We start from the raw sequence: 22,348 nt of genomic DNA, 5'->3' as shown, positions 1-22,348 counted from the left end.
TATATATATATATATATATATATACTGCAAGACGATTAATATAGACCACTTTATAACACAAGCCATTACCGGGCATTGGGTTTTTGGCACCTACCTAAAAAAATCGGCAAAAGGGACAGCGACAATCGCTCTTATTGTAATAATGTGGATAGCTAGAGGAGTCATACAATATTTCTCTACCCGAGGTGGCAAACAATAAGGCAAGAAACAGAAGAAATATACCAAACGAAGCTGGAGGAAAACGCAGTTGGTAACACCATGCTTCATACCATAATGAAACACAAAGTAGACGATGAGATTAAAGCCAAAAATCCGTTATTGTACTGTGATATTATTGCCTGTGATAAAGAACTAAACTGTGATAAAAAAACAGGCTGTGATATGATTAGAATGATAAGGAAGATATGTGTGTATATGGAAATGAATGGAATGGAACCTGGAAGACTCCGATTGAGAATGAAATAACTGAGAATCACCTACTGTCCCGATGTTATGCTTCACGGCAGTTCCAGGATAGTTAGGGTTACGTATAAAAGATGGGGTTTTAGTGGATAAACCCTCCCTCTCGACAGAGTAGGAAGGGAGATCCCCACATTCCGGCCCTAAAGGCTTTTCCCATTTATAAACAAAAAGCTAGAAAATAAGCGAACACCCCACTAACTGGAGCAGAACCGTTCTGCTTCCCAAGTGGAAATCAACTTAAAGCGGAACTCAAGAACCTAGAAGACTCCATCAGTAACCTGGAAGAATGGGAATCCTCCAACGGTCTAAGATATTCGAAGACATTTCTCAGAACTTACAACCGAAAAAAATTAAAGATTTTCTTTGGTTTAATTAAGAACAATCTTCGGATTGTCACGGAGTTATTAACAGGATACATACATTTTGTCATTACTCGCTGGCGAGTATTTGACACGAATCAGAGGATGGTCATGCAAGGCGTTTTCTTTCATGAGCTTTTCTCTGACTGAAAAGCACGATACATGGCTCATTAACAGGATACTGTCTCCTCAACGAATACCTCAGTAGATTGAACCTAAGTAGCAACGGCGAATGCAAATTCTGTGGGGAAAACCGGGAAACTCTTATTACTGAGTAGGCCGAGATCACAACCATAATTGCCATGAAGTTGGCACGGCTGAAATCGGAGATGAAAAACTAAAAAAATGCATTTTTGTAATTTAAATCTTGTTCGAAAAAGCCTAAAATTTAGGAAATACATTGGCACAATCATACGGTTATAACTTAAGGCATGTTGGCATTCTTCTAGGTTTCTTAATTCCTCGTGGGTCCCCTGTCCATTGCCATTTGATGGATTTGACTCTGTAAATGACATCTACTTCCTGGGTATTTTGTCGTATCCACTCTATTCTTTTCTCTTGCGACTCACGGTCTCTCTTGGTTATTCCCAGCATATTTCGTTCCACTGAACTTTGTGCGACCTGCAGTTTCTTCTATTATTCGTTTTAAGTGTCCAGTTTTCGCATGCATAGGTCATAACTGGTAGTACACATTGGGCGAATGTTTTCTTCTTTAGATAGAGTCGCATTCTTGATTTGAATATGATTGTGCTCTACCATAAGTACTCCATGCTAACTTCTTCTGTTGATTTCTGGTTGTAGAGATCCCTAGCTGAATATTACTTGTCCCCAATTCTTTTACTATTTCCAGTGTTGTTTATTAAAATGTCTTTTCATTCCACTAGTTCGTTGTACATTACTTTAGTATTTGATAAATTCATTTTAAGACCCACTTTATTGCTGGCTGTTTTTATTTCATTAATTTGTGCTTGTAGTTCTTCAGGACTATTGGGAACTAGGACTATGTTATCAGGGAATATTAGATGGCTAAGATATTCTCCATCTATTTTTAATCCTTTGTTGGTCTAGTCCAGTTGACGGAAGATTTCTTCTAGTGTTGCTGTAAACAGCTTTGGGGATATCGCGTGTCCCTGTCGTACTCTTTTGCCAGTTAGGAACTCTGGAGTTGTTTGATATATCATTTGGATATATCAAACAAATATTATTAGCTGCAAAAAATCTATCAATTTAAGGACTTACTTACTAATTTCTGTTTTATTTAATTTAAATACGAATTTGATTGTTTGAATGTCTTGACTTTAAAATTGAATATCAAAGTCAGTGCTCAGGGGCGAGAGCTATAACATGGCTATAACAGAGATATTGAGGAAATGTTAGTGTTTCATCTTGTAGCTGCTATATAGTCGTTGGTGAAAGACCCGATATTTTCGGCGATATTTCCCAATATTATGTGGTCAATAACGTTTCCTAAAAAACAAGTTATTATAAGATTCGAAATGAACTAATTAAAACTATCTATAACAATAATTTTCAAACAAATATTTTAAATACAGTATTATCGAAATAATTATATTTTATATTATATTATATTTTTTGAAAATAATACAGATCAAAATTAAAAACAAATAACTCATTTCTGTTTTGTCTTATAAAGACAATTTTTTATTGTCTGCAGGGTCACTGTACTCATTTGTTTTATTAATTTGGAACCTGATAGTGATAAGCCACGAAATATTATTATCTAATATACGGTTTCATAATAAGCATTGCGGTTTTTTCCCTAACATTGAATGAGTCGAACAGTGTGCCCAAATATGAATATTTTTAAAAAGTAAGCCATCTGCCTAGATGAAGGTCATCTACTAACACTAATAAGCTAATGCTAATGCCGTATTAATGTGAAATAACTTGATATATGTGAAATAACTAATGTCAAATCTGCATTAAAAAATGATGAAAACATACCTGATGAAATTTATTACTGTTTTATTCTTGTAAAACTAGTTTAAATTTGAAGTGAAACGTATTAAAATAAATTATTTAGATGAGCTGGTACTTCAAATATAACAAAAATTAAATTAGTAATTATGTTTTTGTAATGTAATTATATTCTTTTCAACACTGATATACAAAATATGTCATCTCTCGTGGGGACATTCCTCATGTAAAAATAAATAACGCTTAAAACAAACAAAAGCACAAAGAATATACAAATAATAAAAAATATACAATACAAATCGATTTGGATTGTATCAAAAAAAATTAAGTCATTAAAATTACAAATAGAACATACATCGACATTGCAGAACACAAAAAAGGCGTATCAATAACATTTTACAATAGAAAAATTGTAAATGGATATAATTTTAAGAGATATAAAATATTAAATACTAGACTTTTAACCAGTGTGTGAGATGGTCAAAATTTTAAAATTCAAAATTGTTCATGAGTAAACATCAACAAGAAAGTCGTTTACCGCATATAGGACTCTCTCCAGTAAGTATAATTTCAGAGCTTTGCGAAATGCGGGAAAGAATGAAAGGGAATTGATATTCAATGGCAGATGATTGTACATTTTTTTAGCATTGTACAGTATTGAGCCTTTAACTAGTTCTGAGCTCGGGGGTGGCAGATAAAGATCGTGCTTCGCATTCCATAGTTGTGAGATGGCCTTTCGGGAATAGCAGATATGTGCTTGCGGATTAAGCGAACGGATTCAAAAATGAATAAAGAAGGAAGAGTCAGTATTTTGAAATTTTTAAAAAATTCTGTCAGTGAGTTCTACTGTTCTGTCCCAATAAATATCGAACTGCTCTCTTTTGATAAGTTAAGTTCCTTAGAAACTTCTCTTTGATAAAGCTTCGATGTGCAAGTCCCATTTTAACGAGAAGTCCTATAAGAATTTCACAGGGTCCACGACGTCAGTAGTGGTGTTATTAAGTACAAAAAGTTGTATATATAGTACTTTTATATGACAAAACTTTAGTTTTTGATAGGTTCAGGCATAGAATCGCAGCAAAATTTAATGGTCCGCAAGTCACATTTACGTGCCGTCTTACGTGCCGTAACATCACATTCTATAGGCTTACAAGAAGACATAGACGTATTAATCCTCACAAGCTGCCTTCTGTTGCCGAGATATGACTTAAGTCATTCGAGCGGCACTCCCCTTAATCCATAGTATTGCAATTTGTTAATTAAGATATTATGATTTAGAATAAGATTATTTTTTCATATCAATAATGCCCTGATTTTGCTTTTATTTGTTTCGCAGCTACAGGAAGTTAGTATTCAATTTTTTTCGATTTATTATCATTTTCTTCCAAGTGCTTTTAGCGATTCGAATGAAATTTTGAGGGTAGAAGTTACTATAAATATTTTATGGCTAAAAAAATGTCGACATATTCCAGGGACGTGCATATGGTTTATCACTATAATATTTAAAAAAAAAACATGTGCTCCACTGACTTTTTATGTCTCTAATCTTTATTATTACTTATTGATTATAGTGATGATGCGGCAATTAACAGATCATAACTAACCGTGATCAACAGTGTCAACAAAAATCAGCTTTAAGTAAAATATTACTTCGTATCGAAAATATTTGATACAATCACGATACTATAGAAATAGTTCAAATAATCATGATAATCCAATTAATTTATTCAATAGAGGATTTCTTAACACCGTCTGTTCTACGCACAAGAACAAGAATGATGATATTCTAAATACATTAACAACTTTTAATTCGAGCATAAATGTGGGTAACACTAGTAGAGGTAAAATGAGATGCTGTTGCAAACTAACATTAAAATTTAACTCGTTAATTATTATTGAAGAAAATTGAAAAGAAAATTTAGTTGCGACCTGATGTGCAACATTATTTATTATATGTTAATTGTTCTGTATAATAGCAACACCTTATATATACGTATGTGTATTTATATGTAACAAAATTACATAAAATTACATACAAAGTAATAAAATACATACGAGTTTTTGATACGCAAGGTTATATTATTTTATTTAAGAAATATGTTTGCTTTGTTAATTAATAAAAAAGAGCTATTATAGTCTTATACAGTAGAATAAAAAACGGCATCAAAGACGGTTGGGAAATGACAATCGCTAGTAATTTTGGCCAGGTCAAGCCCTAGACGTCATTTACTTAGCCCGTACTCTTCTTTAGTTGTTAACGACGCTTATTACCAGTCGGCACTAATAAGGTGGGAATTTATTTTTTATTGGGTAAAAATAATTTTTAGATGGTATAGTTAAAAATTCCAGTAAAAGTATTTGTTTGGAAATAGATTTGTATGTCTGGAATTTGGAAACGTTCTAACCTTTTTTAATTTTTCTATGGTTAGGTAGTGTTAATTTTTGACAAATTTCATTTTCTAAATATTGACCTCGCCAAATTTATCGATTGTTATTCCGTCTTTGTCTGTGACGCCGTTTTTTTTTCGATTATCCTGTATATATTTGTATTTATATATTTTTATTTTTATAAAATTCTTTCGATTTTGTTATAGGAATCTGCATTATATTTTTTATTATTCGAGTGTAATAAGTGTCTTGTATTAAACACGTAAAATAAAGGTTGAGTGATTGATCTATTAGATCCATATTAAATATAAAAATTGGCGCCGGGAGGCACGTATAAGCCGCCCATACTAAAATATGTTAATAAAAAGTTGGTAGGCAGTTCTTTTGGTTTCAAAGTAAAGGAATTTTTCCAATTTTTTCCATTTTTTTATCTCAAAAACTGCGACTTTGCTTGATTTTGATGTTATTACAAATTTTGTTGCAAATATTATTCCTAATCTTAAATTGAAAGCCGCGTTTCGCTAGGTACTGTAATTTTTGAGTTACGATTTTTTAAAATTTTTAACCCCCTCCCATACCCCCTTACCAACCCCCCACGCCACCAAAAACTAATGGCCAGAGTGCCACAGTATTTTTGTGCCAAATTTGGTTAAAATCGGTTTAGCGGTTTTTGAGTTATCGTGTTACAGACAGACAGACTTAAGTAGAGAAAGAATTTCTTGTAAAACAACTGTTTTTCAAGTGGCTGTTGAATCTATTCAGAATTGTTTTTCCTGGGATCAACTTTTATTTGTGTTACTGAGGAACTTACTTTTATTGGCCATGGTGACGATTATTGCCCTCAGAAACATCACAATGGTTTTTATTTGTTAAGTAACTAGTAATTATTAAATTGTAAAGTAAGACATTAGTGTTCGTAGGAGTGTAAATGGGTTTCACTTGAAACATATCATTCTTTGTTTTACTACTTTTAAAAGAAATAAATACTTACGATATGATCCTATTGGAAAAAGAGAAGTAAAAAATAATGTATTTCTTACTGAATTAACATCTTCTGTGGAATTAGAACCGTATGAAAAAAAAAATGGCGTTGAATTGGCTGGGAAATGACGATCCATGACATTTTCCATACAAATTTATATACAGGGTGGCGCACCTCATTCGCCTTGGTTGATTATACGAAAACGGAAAGATAGAAACAAAATATTTTAGGGGTATATGTGGGGAGACAATGTGCACAATATAAAATTATTTTGAAATATACAGGGTGTTTCAGAACTAAGATCCATACCAAAGTTATATTTTTTCTTATGGAACACCCGATATTTTATTTCATTTTTGGATTTTTGTGGATAAAATAAGGCATTTATTATAAGAGTTAAATATGTCTAAAATCTTTAGTTTTTGAGTTATTTAAAGATATTTAAATTTGCATGCTATAATAGAATAGACTATTAACACCCTGTACATTGCTTTTCAGAATTAATTCTTATGCTGAGTTTAAAGGTAGAGAAATAAACTTTACTAAAAAATGGTATTGGTTCCTTAAATTTATACAGGGCTATCAAAAGTTGCTGATCTATTTTAAGGATATATTTTATATAAAAACTTTGTTATTTCAAATATAACACCCTGTATTTTTTTAAATAAATCGAAGCAGATTCAAATGCTCTTTCAAACTATATTAGGGTTTCCTATACCTATCTAGCTCAGATTTTGAATAAAAAGCGATTTTTAAATAAAATTGTAATCAAGATGGCTGGAGTCGCCATGGAAATTTTCTAGTGACAGTTAGTAACTATTTTCAAAATCGACATTAGTTTATGGACATTATTATTTATAATTTATAACAGTTTACTTAAATTTACCTACAATAGTTTAATAAGTAAGTATTCATTATTTTATCAAGAAAAATAAAGCAGTATCTGCTGGCGGAACGAATATGTTGTAATAAACGTAAGCATAAAAAAAGTGTTGAAAGATATGTTACTAGTGATATTATTTTGTGAGGAAAATTCTTTCTTGGCCTCAAGGGCTTATGCTCACAGATATCCAAATAGGAATCTTCCTGATAAGAGTTTCTTTGAAAAACTTCTTGTCCTATTTCGCAGAGATGGTAGTGTGGTTTATAAAAAACCTATTAGGCAGAAACCTGTCGTTGGAAATGAAGAAAATTAATTTGCCGTAATTGGCTGTTTTATAGAAAATCCATGTATCTACAAGTCATCATAAAATAATTCAAAGACTACTTCTTCGTTTTTCTTGATAGAATAATAAACACATATTTACTAAATATTATTAATTAAACTATTGTAGGTAAATTAAATAAAAGTAAACTGGTATAAATTTAAATAAGTCCATACACTAATTTCGATTTTGAAAGTAGCTACTAACTACTAACTAGAAACTTGCCATGACAACACTAGCCATCTTGATTACAATTTTATTGAAAAATCGCTTTTTAATCAAAATCTGATAAATATAAATAATTCTAATATAGTTTGAAAGAGCATTTAAATCTGCTTCGACTTATTTAAAAAAATACATAGTGTTGAATTTGAAATAACGAAGTTTTTATGTAAAATAAATATTTAAAATAGACCAGCAATTTTTGATACCCCTGTATACATTTAAGGAAGGAATAACATTTTTCTGTAAAGTTTATTTCTCTACCTTTAAACTCAGCACAATAACTAATTCTGAAAAGTAATGTATAGGGTGTTAATAATCTATTCTATTGTAGCATGCAAATTTAAATATCTGTCAATATATCAAAAACCAAAGATTTTAAACATATTTAACCCCTATAATAAATACCTTTTTTGGGCCCAGGAATCCAAAAATGAAATAAAATACCGGGTGTTCCATAAGAAAAAATATAACTTTAATCTTAGTTCTGAAACACCCTGTACATTTCAAAATAATTTTAAATTGTGCACATTACCTCCCCACATATACCCATAAAATATTTTGTTTCTACATCTTTCCGTTTTCGGATAATCAACCGAGGCGAATGAGGTGCACCACCCTGTATAAAATGATAGCGATCTTCATTTCATAGCCCAGTGAGTATTTTATTCCTTGTGGGAAATGTGTTCTAGGTGAAATGTGTTAATATTCCTTTTGGCAAATGGATTCACTTTTAGGTGGAAGTAAGGCTTGTGGTGCTTCTTCGGTTTTTTTATATTTTCTATAACAGATCATTTAATGCAATAGTAACCTGGGAACAAACAAAATTCCCACCAGTAGCGTTGATTATTTACTTACTTACTGCTCCTACTCGTTGACAAGTATTTCACACGCTTCAAAAGATGGTTACGCAAGGCGTATTCTTTCGCCGAAGGAAAAGCCCCGATACATAATGTTATCTCTCTTCCGCATTCTAGACATTTAAAAATGTCATTACTTTATTGCCTCTTTACTTTTTAGTTGTCGTTGAACTGAGTTGACAATTCTTCTCCATTGTGTTCTATTGTGCTTGCTTCCTCGTACTGATTCTGCATGCTTATCCCCTTTAAGTTTTCATGGAAAATATCCTTGTACCTTTTGAGTTGTAAGCTTTCCTACAGTTTGCTGTCCACTATAATAGAGAGTGCTGAACCATGAATATGTTGAATAGGAGAGGCGCTAAGACACATCCCTGCCTGTAGCATAAATAAACACACCGGAAAAGTCTAGGGATATGAAAATGTTATCCAGCCATCGTCAGTAATTTTATTTTTTGCATTTCTGATATAGTAAAATTAAAATAAACAAATGGTTTAGAGGACGTTTTGAAAATAAAAATGCGAAATTTACCGAAATTTCCAAATTTATATTGATTTTTATTGAACTCAGACAAATACACAAAATATTTTTTATTCTAAACTGTAAATTAAAAAAAAGAAGATAAAACCATTTTTACTTAATAAAGGGTATGGCCTCTTCTACTGTTCATTACAACCCTACATCGTCTCTCCATGCTCCTGATCAGGTTGTCGATCTCTTCTTGAGGTACAGCCTGTCACGCTGCATTCACGGCCCGAACCAGATCCCTACGAGTTTCACGAGGCATACCCATTCTCAAAATTCTTCTTTGGACCGCGTCCCATACGTGCTCGATGGGGTTGAGGTCAGGAGATGGTGCCGGCCAGGGTAAGATGTTTAATTGAAGAGCGTTGATAAACTCGCTTACCACTCTGGCTGTATGAGGCCGTGCATTGTCATGCATGAGAATGAGTTTCTCCCAAAATCATTGGCATATGGTAACACGACAGGCTCAAGGATTAAATCACGGTATGTGATTCCTGTTAGAAACCTTTCAAGAAAAACGAGATCGTTTTTTCGGCCTAACTGGACTCTTCCCCAGACCATAATTGTTGATAAGGGTGCACTGCCTGAACATGATCCAACCGAATAAAATTTTCTGGTTCTCTCCATACCCTAAGCCTTCTCGAATCCGGATGAATTCCAAAGCGTGACTCATCCTTGAAGAGAACATTGGCCCATTGTTCATTCGACCACTGAACATGATCTTGAGCCCACAAATATCGTACCTATCGATTTCCTCTCGTTAAGGGTTGAGCTCTCCAGGGACGACTGCTTCTTAAGTTGACCTCTCTTAATATATTGCGAACAGTGTCAGGATTAAGGGTTACGTTATGTGTTTCCTGGAGAATTAAACTAAGCTCTGGTGTGCTGTAAGAGTGGGTCGGCGTCGAGCATTTAATTGTAAAAAATGATCTTGCTAAGGGGTAGTAATGCGATGTCGCCCTGTGTGTCTTTCAGCAACATCACCACTTTCACGGTAGCGTGAACTTAATCGCGATATTACACTTTGCGTTGTATTTAATGCTCTAGCTACGTCGATTTGACGCATTCCAGCTTCGAGCATACCCACGGCCCTTAGCATTTCGTCTCTATTAAGATGTCTACGCTCCATAACGTTGTTTATACTAAACAAAGTTATTTGAATGAATTCTGGCCAGTTATCATAAAAACATAGCCAGTACAGGTTAAATTCGAACAATTGATTTTTATACATTTGACAAAAAATACACAAAAACTTCTGCAAACATGCGAAATTTAGAAATTACAAGTGTGACTACTTCATTTCAGTCGAAGTAGAAAGAATCGGCCTAGAAATATGTGGTTGTTTATTTAAAACATTTATTTTTAATTTTAATAAAATGATATCCCTAGATTTTTCCGGTGTGTTTACATGTACCGGAGGATTAATAAACGCAACATTGATAAAAATAATTCTGTTAGTGAGAGATGTTGTGCTGTTAAGAAAAAAATATATCTGGCAGGTGAAAAACTGGATAAAAATTATTAAAGCTGCAAATATAGTCTAAATTATTACAGATGCAAATATAATCTGGCTCATGTCGAACATCCCAAAAGCCTGGCCAGACTCGTCCAAAGCTCGTCAGGTGCGCCTGGACGAATGGTAGGCTTTCGTGGTTGTCAATAACAGCCAGACGTGTATTTTCTATGAAATTATAGTATTATTTGTCATGTGACAAATTTTCAAATCCGGGAAAATAAGTGACAAATTTTGTAATTTTTGCAATTTTGTCAATTTTATAAATTCAGACTTGCTTTTGATTATAGTTTATGATAGTATCAAATGATACGTTAAATTTCAACCTTGAGAAAATAAAGGTTACGGATTACAAAAATCTGTAAAATTTTTGGATCCGCAAATTTTCAGCCCGACTAACTTTCCACCACTTGGGATGTGTCAGACTGTTATTTCCGTTAATAAAACGATTCATTTTAATAAATGTCAAATATTTATGACTGGAAAAATAAGTGGACTTTTTATTTTATTTAGAAAATTCATCCGAAAATTTTAGCCAGCCGCACAAATTGTCATTTAATGTCACCATCCAAACAAACTATTATACATATATTCATCCACTGGGTAAATAAGTAAAAAAATTTCACTGCTGAAACAAAATTTCACTGCCTCCTGGACTATAAGTAATTATGCAAAGAGCAGAGCTATACTAAAGGCCCAGTCTCACAATTATTAAGCAAAAGAAATAATATACAATGGATTTTAAAAGTTGTAGTTGAATAAGCTAAAATTCGACTCCGTAATATTTAATCTAGGTACTAGAGGTAATAGCAGTCTAACATACAGTATGATTTTTTTTTCGCCAAGTATAATATGTGTAAGGCATCAAAAACAATATGTTAAATGTTAGTTTAGCATTAAGAAAAAAAATCATTCGCATTAGTGACGCATGAAAAGAAATGCAAATAGCGACGTAACTATTGTATGCTTAATTAGCTTTCTTTTCCATCGATACAAATAAAGAAATTCCTGACGAAATATTAATGAGAGGCGTGTCGAAAATCGCAGATTTATTGGTGTCGCCGAAATATCCGTAACATTTGGACACATATCGTTTCGTATGACCAGAGGCGTGCTGCATATAGGTGCAAGGGAAGCACCGATTTCGCTAGGAAAATTACAAAACATGCGTTTAAAATATAATTTTTACAATAATAAATAATTAGTTTAATTTATGTCAAAAATTCTAAGAATATATTTTAATAATTATCAAGACAAAAAAGGCATCGAAGCTAGCCGATTGCTGGATCTCCGGAAATGCATGCTCTAACATGGCACGGACATATGAAATGGCTAAACAAGGTTCATCGATGCTATTTATTGGTCCAGAATTTTTCTACAGCGGTGCAAAAGCAGTTACAAGAATGGCGACAAAACAATGGGTGGTCAACAAGTTGCTAGAATGGTGAAAAAAAGTACTCAGGCAGTAACAGGAGAAAACATATTATAATAGAAAATGAGACATCAAGACTGTCAAAACTGTAGGGCGTTTCTACTAGGAAGTTTCTACTAAAAAGGCGTTCTACTAACAGGGCATTCCAAGTTTAATAGCCATCTAAAGCTGATGGGATTGACGAACGTGGTCCTGTGCAGATTTTGCCAATCAGAAGAAGAAACAGACCACATTCTATGTCAGAGCGATAGCTTATTCTCTATTTTAGGCAATGATAAGTTATGGCTAATGAGCTATATGAAGGGTTCAGTATCCACGTTATTAGCTTTTTAAAAAAGATAGGAAGGTGCCCGGTGGCGTAGAGGTACAGGCTCTCGTCTACCAATCTGAAGGTAGTGGGTTTGAATCCCACACCCGGCATTGCATCAGCCGACTATTTTTATTAAAATAAAAATAGTTTGGGTACCTAAGTCAGCCTTAAATGAGTACCTGGGATTCACAATCCTGAGGTAATAATAGGCGGTTGAAGCGTAGTGCTAGCCACATTACCTTCCTTGTATACCGAACGGCTCTAGTATGGCAAGCTGTACCTTGCTACTCCCAAGGCGTTAAACGCTGTATACGGGAGCTATTATTATTATTATTTTCATCTGTATCATTTTCTCGACTTTGTCGGAGATCATCTTTCCAACGGGCTAAGCCAAGTTTGAAGATTCTTAATCTATAGTTGGCTATTGTCGTATGTTAGGTGCATGGTTTCCACTGAGAAATCTCCTTACTATGGCACATGTATTAAGTACTGCTTTTTGTATTTCAGTGTGAGTGTATTCCGGTATATTGAGGGTTTTCAGTAGCGGTATAAATGTTTTTGGTGTTATTCCCGTTGTGGACATGATAAGTGGTATGATAACAACTTTTTCTTGTTTCCAGATTCTTTCAATCTCTTCAGCCAGTGGTGTGTACTTATCGATTTTTTCTCTATACTTTTGCTCTATGTTGTTATTATTGGGTATGGATACATCAATGAGATATACTGTTTTTTTGTTTTGTTTATAAATACTATGTCTGGTGGGTTGGCATTAATTGTCTTATCCGTGTGAATGGGAAGATCGTAATAAACTTTATAGAATGCATTTTCAGTTATTGATTGTGGATGGTATTGGTAGTACGGGGTCGCGATGGTTTGTATTTTGTGTACATTAATCAGTCCCTTGTAAATTATTTTTGCAACGTTATTGTGTCTGTCTGTATATTCTGTTGCTGCCAGAAGTCTACATCCTGCTGTAATATGCTCGATGGTTTCCGGTGCAAGGTGTAATTTTCGGCACGAGTCTGATGTTACTGTTCCATCTTTTAATATATATTTTCTATAGTTCAGAGTATTTACGACATGATCCTGGATTTCTATCGCAAATCGTTCCGTTTCGGGGTACAGCTGTCCCTTTTTGAGCCACATGTGACTTAACTGTTTGTCTACATGTTGTAGTTCAATTACTGCAATATGTTTTCCATGTAAAGCTTTAGATTTCCATTTGTTTATTAGTTCTGTTTCGAGATTGCTTTGTTGGTCATGGTTTTGTGGAAGTATTTTTAGATGTAGTGGTGTATAGTTATTATCAGCGTTTATTATTGCTGTATGTAGCGAACTGTTTGATTTTGTCTGGAAGTATTTAGTAAGACCTTCTATTTGTTTCTCACATAGCTCTCTGATGTTGACAATTCCTCTTCCTCCATTCAATCGTGTTATATTAATCCTTTCTATGCTGGCGTTTGGATGATTCATACAGTATTTAGTTAGTGATGTTCGAATTAGTCTATTCATAGCCTCTAGTTCTGTTTGGGACCATTTTATTATCCCGAAAGAGTAAGTTAGTGTAGGGATTACATATGTGTTGATTGCTCTTGTTAGATTACGCGAGTTTAATTTTGATTTCAATATGTTTGTTTTGGTTTGGTTTAGAGAATGAGTTTTTGAGCTCTAATTTTGTGTTTCTTTGTTCAATGTGCGTACTTTGATTGAATCCTAGATATTTATATGTTTCGTTCTCTGACATATTTGTTATGTATTCACCTGTTGTTGTTTGAATAGGATCAATTTCCTTCCATTTACCTCTTTCAATGTACGTTGTTTTACATTTGGTATTTCCAAATTGCATATGGATGTCATCCCTAAATGTACTTATTATATGAATGAGTGACTCTAGTTGTGGTTTGGTTCCAGCGTATATTTTTATGTCATCCATATAGAACAGATGGTTTATGGTATGCAAGGTTCTTTTTTGGCTTCTAATTTGATATCCATGTTTGGTTTGTTTTAGTATGTTGGAAAGTGGATTGAGTGCCAAGCAAAACCACAACGCGCTTAAAGAATCCCCTTGAAAGATTCCTCTCTTTATTGGAATTTCCTTTGTTACAATACTTTTGTCTTCTTGGTTTAGATGTATGACGGTTCTCCAACTCTTCATTATATGTGACAGAAAATTTCGTATTATGGGTGATATATTATAAATCTCTAATGTTTTCTGGAGCCAGCTGTGCGGCACAGAATCGAATGCCTTTTGGTAGTCTATAAAGCATGTATATAAATTTCTTTGTTGTTTTTCGGCTTGTTGTAGTACTACTGAATTTATAATTATTTGTTCTTTGCACCCTTTCGCGTTTTTTCTGCAGCCCTTCTGTTCTTCTGCTATTATATTGTTAATTGATGTGTCTTTGTCTATTATATTTGTTATGATTGATGTTATTATTTTATAAAGAGTTGGGAGGGCAGGTGATTGGTCGGTAGTTAGCCGGATTTTCTGTTTCTTCACTTTTTGGTTTTATATATGTTTTTCCGCTTGTAAGAAAGTATGGCAGTGTTTGTGGATTATGGATTACCTGATTAATGCTTTTAATTAGCTGATTATGCACACTTGTCATATTCTTATACCAGAAGTTCTGAATGTGGTCTGCTCCGGGTGTCTTCCAATTATGGGTTTTTCTTATTGCTGTTATGAATTCTTCTTCTGTTATTATTATCTCTTCTTCGGTTTTTATATTTCTATGTGTATCTTTTTCCGTTTCTATCCATTCTGTTTCGTCCATTCTGTTTATTATTATTATTATAAAAAGATAGGACTGAAGAATGTAAAAAATATAAGAATGTAAATTATATTGTTAGTTAGGTTTAACTTTTGATAAATAATTCTCAATATTTCTTAACAATAATAATACATTTATTATACGAGTACATTTATTTAGTTTGTATATGTAACGCAATAAAACAACAAATGGGCTGATCAAGTTCCAGCGTCAAAGTTTAAAACAAAATAATATAAAATAATAATTCAAATTAAAAAATAAAGCATAAAGAAATAAGTAAAATAAAGAAATAAAAGCAGGCTAAAATTTGTCATAAAAATGAGAGAAAAAAACACAGTACTTGCACGCAAGATGCAATCCACATTCAGAAAGTTTATTTATTTTTATTTTGAATTCGCCTAAAAAGCAGTTTTTATATTTGACATCAAGTTTGTTGTAGACCTACGACATGTAAAAATGTAAAAGATCAATCAAACAAAGCAGATCTGTGTGAAGTAATATATAAAATGATGAAATGAGAATTGAAAATAAACTTCTCCAAAGAATGTGTGCTGAAAATTGACAAATTTGCAAAACTTATTTTTATAATAATATAACGGATATATTTCTGAAAATTGTTTTCCTTATATACAAATGTTACAGCGCGCTCCTGTGTATGTCCGAAATATTAAGCACGTTGTTGGTGATATTGTTTCTTGGTGCATCTAATTTACCTATGACGCACGTATTTGCAATAAAAATTTTCAATGTGGCAGTTTCTTGGATTTTACTCCTTTTATTTACTTTACTGTGAAATTTTCTTTCCGTTTACTATTAGCAGAAACTATTTAAATAAAAAAGACGTTATTTCGAATTGTTTAAGATTGGGCATTTCCTTTTGTTAACCAAAATCTAGCCCAGGAAACACTACATTAAAATTTTAATCTTTTTAATACATACTTATTTCACCATTATCTGTTAAGATACACGGTCTTTCATACCAGGCGGAGGCTCCAAGAAGAACGACAGTAAAATTAAAATATATAAGAAAAATTTTATTTGGGGGGTAGGCAACCTATACCAAATAGTATATTGAAGAGACATCCTCCATGGAATATCGAAATATACTTAGTGTTCTATTTAAAATAAGAGAGTAAAGCCGGGACACCCCATTAGCCAACACCCGACGCGATGCCACGCTATCCCACGTATTGCGACGTGGGAGTGGGTGTACACATTTGGTAACACGTGTTAACACGCCTGAAATTTATATTAGTGTTAAAACAGTTGTCAGTCGGGATACGAAAATACTAGAAGTATCGATACCCATACCGATATTAGATTATAAATCATAATACCTTAACTATACAATCTCCATTAACCTTCTTTCCTTAATTTTTGATTATTAAATTTTAAAATTAATAATAGAATTTGTATTCTTACTGAATTTGTATTCTTACTGCAAGCGGGGAACAACACGCCGCAGAGTGCTTCGAACATATGGCTCTAGAGGACAAAAATCCAAAACTTCTCTTTTATTGTAAGCAATTTATTCAAACTAGGTTTATTTGGCACATATGATGAGTACTCCCATTGTACTAAATGATGATGTTCTTAGTCCCACGTTTATGAAAAAAAAATCTTATAAATAATAATAATGTTGGAGCTGTGTTCCATCTAAGCAAATAATAAGTTATAGTATGAAAACGGTGTAAGTATTAAATAAATTCCTGTGATAAAAAAGAATTGAAATAACATTAAACATGATTCCTACAATATAAGCCTAATATAAGATAAAAATGTTTTTCTTTAATGAAAAAGAAACATTAATGTTATATTTAATTAAAAAAAAAATTAAGATGCTATAAATTTACTTTAGGACAACAAAATGCATAGATCGTAACTACTCTGATTCAGGAGAATCACTGCTGACAGAATCTTCTAAATTTATAGTATCTAAATCACAGGTAGATGAAGTATCCTCACATATAAGATATTTCTGTACATCATTTTCTAATATGTTACTTTTTCGCGTTGTTACTGTTCATTTTGTCGGTATGAGGGGTTCGGATGTTAATAGTTACCTCTTTAATAGACCATATGCATATATTATTTTTTCCTTTCTTGGGTATGAGATTTTATAATAAATTGAAAGATGGACACTTTTTTTATGCGACGTTTCGCTCCAACATAGTGGACTTTTTCAGGCACAAGTGGTGTCTCGTTTGACTGGAAGGTTCACCAATATCTAATAAGAACATATTTTTTGAAATACAAATAATTTTGAGTTCTTTTCCTTATGATCAAGCCAAGTATTAGCCAGATCGGCATTGCTTATCAATTTTACTCCATCTGAAAAGTATTATAAAATAAAGTTCGTCGCAAGCAGACGCAGGTGAACTATACAAAAATTAAAAGTGTATTAATATGGCAACAAAAATATTCAATAAATACGATATGTTTTGATATGTTTTTTTTAAATGCCTTTTTGAAGTTTGAAAACGTAAAATTTTTATACCCATTTAAGAATCATCTTAAAAAATAAATAAAAACTAAACAATCACGAACTTGTTTAGAAATAAATTTAAAGGACATACCTTGTTTAACAATATCCATAGTGGCTTTCAATTAAGTACGTACCCGTTTAACTCCATAATATACAGAACTACTATGAATGTTATTCTTTTCACTGATGAGATAATGATCGCAAAATTTATTTTTAGTGAAAATATTTGCTAACAAAAACGCTGTTTATGAAAAATAATATACAGGATGGTTGAACATTGCTATAAGTATAAAATTATATATTCAGATATTAGTAAATTTTAACTTATTTTTTGATTTTTGTCCATGGGACGAAGCACTGTGCGCCGTAACAGGTGTCGTCACACGTCGGTGAGATCTGGGACCGACGAATCGACCATCACACGTGTCATAGCGTGTTATAGCGTCGGATAGCGTAGCGTGTTGCCTAGTGTGTACGCAGTACAAGTAATTAAAAAATAGAAAAACATACGCACTGATCTTCATGACGTGGGGTAGCATGGCATCGCGTGGCGTAGCGTGTTGGCTAATGGGGTCCGGGCTAAAATTGCTTTTAAAAGTGGCCAATATTAATTTTGCCTCACCCTGTATAACTTTTCGGGTCATGTTTTAATTTAATTTAAAGTATAATTGGATCTTTTAACTACATATTAGGATATACCGGGTAAATTCCAATTTAGGTATTGAAATTTAAAATTTCATCTTTATTTTTAGAAAATGTTATTATGTCAAAAATCCTAGATTTAAATCATAATCTTCTTTAAGGAAACAACTCACCTTTGATTTTTCCTCGAATCCGAAAATCACTTAATATAAAGGGTGTTTTAAAAAACACACCACTTTGATGTATAACTTGCTTTGACGACACCCCGTAGAACACCATATTTTTAAAAATTGATCTCAATTAACCTATACACTCACAAAATATCATTTCAATACAAACTGTCGTTCTTCTTGGAGCCTCCGAGTCGATGAGAGGCGCCACCCTGTACTTACACAACATTAAATAAAGTGCTTTTAATGCAGTCTGGTTCATTAGAATATAATAAAGTTTTAAGAATATAATAAGTATAGATACAAATTTGAATGTTTCTAGGATATTAATAATTACAGAAGAGCTAATAAATAGGTGTCTATAGTTAACTTTCTCTTATTTTAAAAAAATCAATATTTTTAACCCTCAGGGGCCCGGCTAAAAATCATTAAAAAATTCCAAGCTAGCCACATTTGAAACTGAAAATAAAATTTTTCGGCTTTAAATTTAGTAAGGCGCTATTATAAATGTATTTAAATAATTTTGCAATTTAATATGATTTATTTTAAAGGCTGCTGGTATACAAAATTTTCGATTGTATGATTGATTTTTTATTGTCTTATCTTTTCATGCAAATTTACCTACAGGTTCCGCAATTCCTAAAATATTGGTTCGAAATGTTTATTTATAACACAATTATACAAACTGTAGACATTATAGTAACGGTTGGTTAGATATCTGTTATGCGTAAATCGTTCAAATAGTAGCTCTAGATAAGATATACATTTACTTTAATTCTATTCAAAACACATACTTTAAACTAATTGTGCATTATAGTATACTATTGTCGCTTTGGGTTATCGATTGCAGGTCCGGAATAGCCAAGGTGGAAAAGTTTTTTTTTGTTCGCTAACAATTAATATTTTTGAGAATAAACCGACTTCTTGGTATAGGTATATAATATCAAGAAAGTCGATATTGAAACTGATAAATAAAACATGGCTATAATGGATTTGCAGCAGTGCAAGGACTCCATTTTGAAATACATTCTTCGTTACAATACGTACAACAAACAGAAATTCAACGAAAGGCAGTTGAAATTGCTAAATAATAAGCTTATCAATGCTACTTGTCGGATATGAATCCCCCTGCAGTGCTGTAATGCGAAAATAAAAATGCCACCGTTGGCCACCAAACGCGTACCTAGAACAATGAATAGAAACAGGACTGGTAGTCGAATTTAACGGGAATATACTAGAATAAACATAAAATATTCTATAACTCCTAATAGAAATGTTCACAAAAAAAATAAAAAGTGCCTACTTCTCATAAAATCATTCATTATGACATTAAAACTCAGTATGCAAAGTTTCATAACATTCCGTAAAAGGCTTATGCCTCAAAACTCCGTACGAAATTATGGTAATTGTTTGAATCCGCTAAACGCTCACCTACGTCACTGCTTCGATCGGTATTTCCGCGCGAGTAAACGGTGCTGTCTGCACGCTGTGGAATTTCTAACAGAACAAGCTAGAATACGACATATATCGGCGTTGTGCTCGGTTGTATAGTTTGTATATTAAATTTGGTTTATTGTGAATAATATTTGGAGTTTATTACTAGTTTAAAAACAAAGCTACTTAGTGAGATGGAGGGCGGGTTTTCTTGAAAGCTATAACAAACAACACTTGGTTTTTAACAATACAAAATTAGTGAGTTTTTGAGTTGCCAGAGCAGTATTTAGGAGGAGGGGGCCAAATTTTAAATTTGAATTATCATATTGAACTAAAAATTTGCATGCGTATATAGAAGCTAAGACAATGTAAAATTATCGTATTGTTGATCTGATACAGGGCCGAATTAAGGAGAAGAAGCCAAATCTTAAATTTTAATTGTATGGACCTGAAAATTCGCACACGTATACAGGGTGTCCAGTTTAAAATGAGGTACCTACATGGGGAATAATGGGGATCTTGAAGACCGTTAAAGTTACAAGATCGATTAAATAGAAGAAAAGTTGCGTTTTTGTGTCTTTGTGTGTCCAAAAATAATCTAGGTCTATTTTATTTAATATTCATATACCGTTACGCGCCGTTACGTAAATACAGGGAGAAAAAGAAAAATGTGCATTTTCTAAACACCACCATATTCTCTTTATTAGTGGAGCTAAGGTTATCAAAATTTTAACATAGGAAGGAGTAAGGCAATATGGAAATTTTAAAACTTATGTTCAAAAAAGTCTAGGCGTACTACGTCGCGCATGGCCGAAATGCACTTTTGCTGTTCCTATGGGCGCCATACTGAAATACATGGTTGAAAACATTTTTAATAAGGATTTTTAAAATGCCAAATTTAAATATGACGTTCATAAGAAAAATAAAAGCTGACCTCGGCCGTGCGCAAGATAGAAGGCCTAGGTTTTTTTTTATATCAGTTTTAAAATTGCCATGTTGCCTTGCCCATATATTGAAATTTTGATTACCTTAGTCAATTTTGATTACCTTAGTTAATAATAAAGAAAATATGGTGATTTTTCGAAAATGTTCATTTTTTCTTTTTCACCTTGTATCTACGTAACGGTATGGATTTAAAATAAAATAGACCTAGATTATTTTTGGGCACACAAATACGCAATTTAGCTTCCATTTAACCGACTTTGTATCTTCAACGGTTTGCAAGAGATCCCCATGTACCTCATTTTAAATTGAACACCCTTTAGAACCCATAGTAAGCGAAACATTTACAAGTGAAAAAACTGACAAAAAAACCTTTTTAAAAACAAACTTAAAATTAAATGCACTTAAAAGTAGAAAATAAGAATTAAAAGCAAGGGACACATAGTAACGATTTAAACTTCTGTGTATTAATTTTTGAAGTATTAATACACCTAGGGACAGAACACCACTTATTTGAACTCATTTTACTTCTTTAAAACACCAAAACAATGAAAATAAACAATACACCTTCGCGAACGTCTGCAAAAACAATGCGGCCATTGCACGATCGTACGGACGCCATCTATCGATCAAAGCAGTGACGTCAAAAACAGGTAGCCTCGAGCCGGGTACGTTTTCTAGCCTTGCTGCATTTCTCAATTTTGTTTTGCGTTTATGTGAAAAAATTATAGTTTTTAAGAAAAATTTTGAGTACCATGTTTTTTTACTCATATGTAGCTATCCAAATTCATTGAAATTAGAAATTAGTGAACATGTCTATTGGAACAAAGATCATCTAAGAAAATTCGCCATTGGGTCTTGTATTTCGCCGCCGTTTTATTTGGTCCCACATCTTGTATCAGTCTTTCTCCATGATATTGAAGAACGGCAATCACATATAGAGGTCTTGTGGACTCCATTCTAGAGCTTGTTATGATATGTTTGATTGTGCCTCCTCGGGGTACGTTATAAATTGACCCCACTTCCTGCTTTTCGTTTCTGATTTTATCTCTCCTTGTCTTGTATCCTGTTAAACAGTCCTTCACCATAGTGTTGAAGGACGGCATGCATGCATGCATTTTGGACTACATTCTTCAGCTTTTCATGCTATGTTTGATTGGCTTCTTAAAATACATGATCAATTATTGAACCACTTAATGCGTTTGACTTCAATTTTTATTTTTTCTTCTCTTGTATCGTGTAAAACAGTTCTCATTTTGAAGGACAAAATGCACATCTAGAGCTCTTTGGACTCCATTCTAGAGCTTGTCATGCTATGTATGATCGGCCTCTGTGAAGTACAGTGGATAATGTCAGATTCAACAGAATTTTCCAGTAGATCACTTACGACTGGTAAGTAGCGGGGGTAATTTGATGGGAGTCTAGACCTTTTTTCATGCCAGGTTGACTGTACTAAAGTTAAATAGGTATTTAAAGCCGATGGGAAGTGCAGATTATGTAATTAAAATATGAAATAGAATACATTCCATATCAGGTATGATTTCCCAGCAAATGTGCGTTTCTGTGCACTAGGCAATGATAAACAATTGGCAAAGGCTATATGGAAAGTTTGGTTATGGAAAGTCACAGAATATTGTGATAAGGATATGACTGGAGAGCCTAATCTAAAGCACAGTATGAAGAATAATTAAAGTCAAAGTAGAATATCCC

General features: G+C 33.0%; 1 protein-coding gene across 4 annotated transcripts in view; it reads left to right on the top strand.

The window, feature by feature from the left end:
* The window catches only part of LOC115881313 (phospholipase B1, membrane-associated-like), an 81,733-nt gene that overhangs the window by 45,938 nt on the left and 13,447 nt on the right, over nucleotides 1-22,348 (top strand). The gene's annotated exons all lie outside the window — the stretch shown is intronic.

This window comes from Sitophilus oryzae, unplaced genomic scaffold, assembly GCF_002938485.1.
Source record: "Sitophilus oryzae breed Bouriz unplaced genomic scaffold, Soryzae_2.0 scaffold_1716_pilon_pilon, whole genome shotgun sequence".
Lineage (NCBI taxonomy): Eukaryota > Metazoa > Arthropoda > Insecta > Coleoptera > Curculionidae > Sitophilus > Sitophilus oryzae.
Note: the sequence above shows the minus strand (reverse complement) of the source record. Positions and strands in the feature narration are given on the sequence as shown.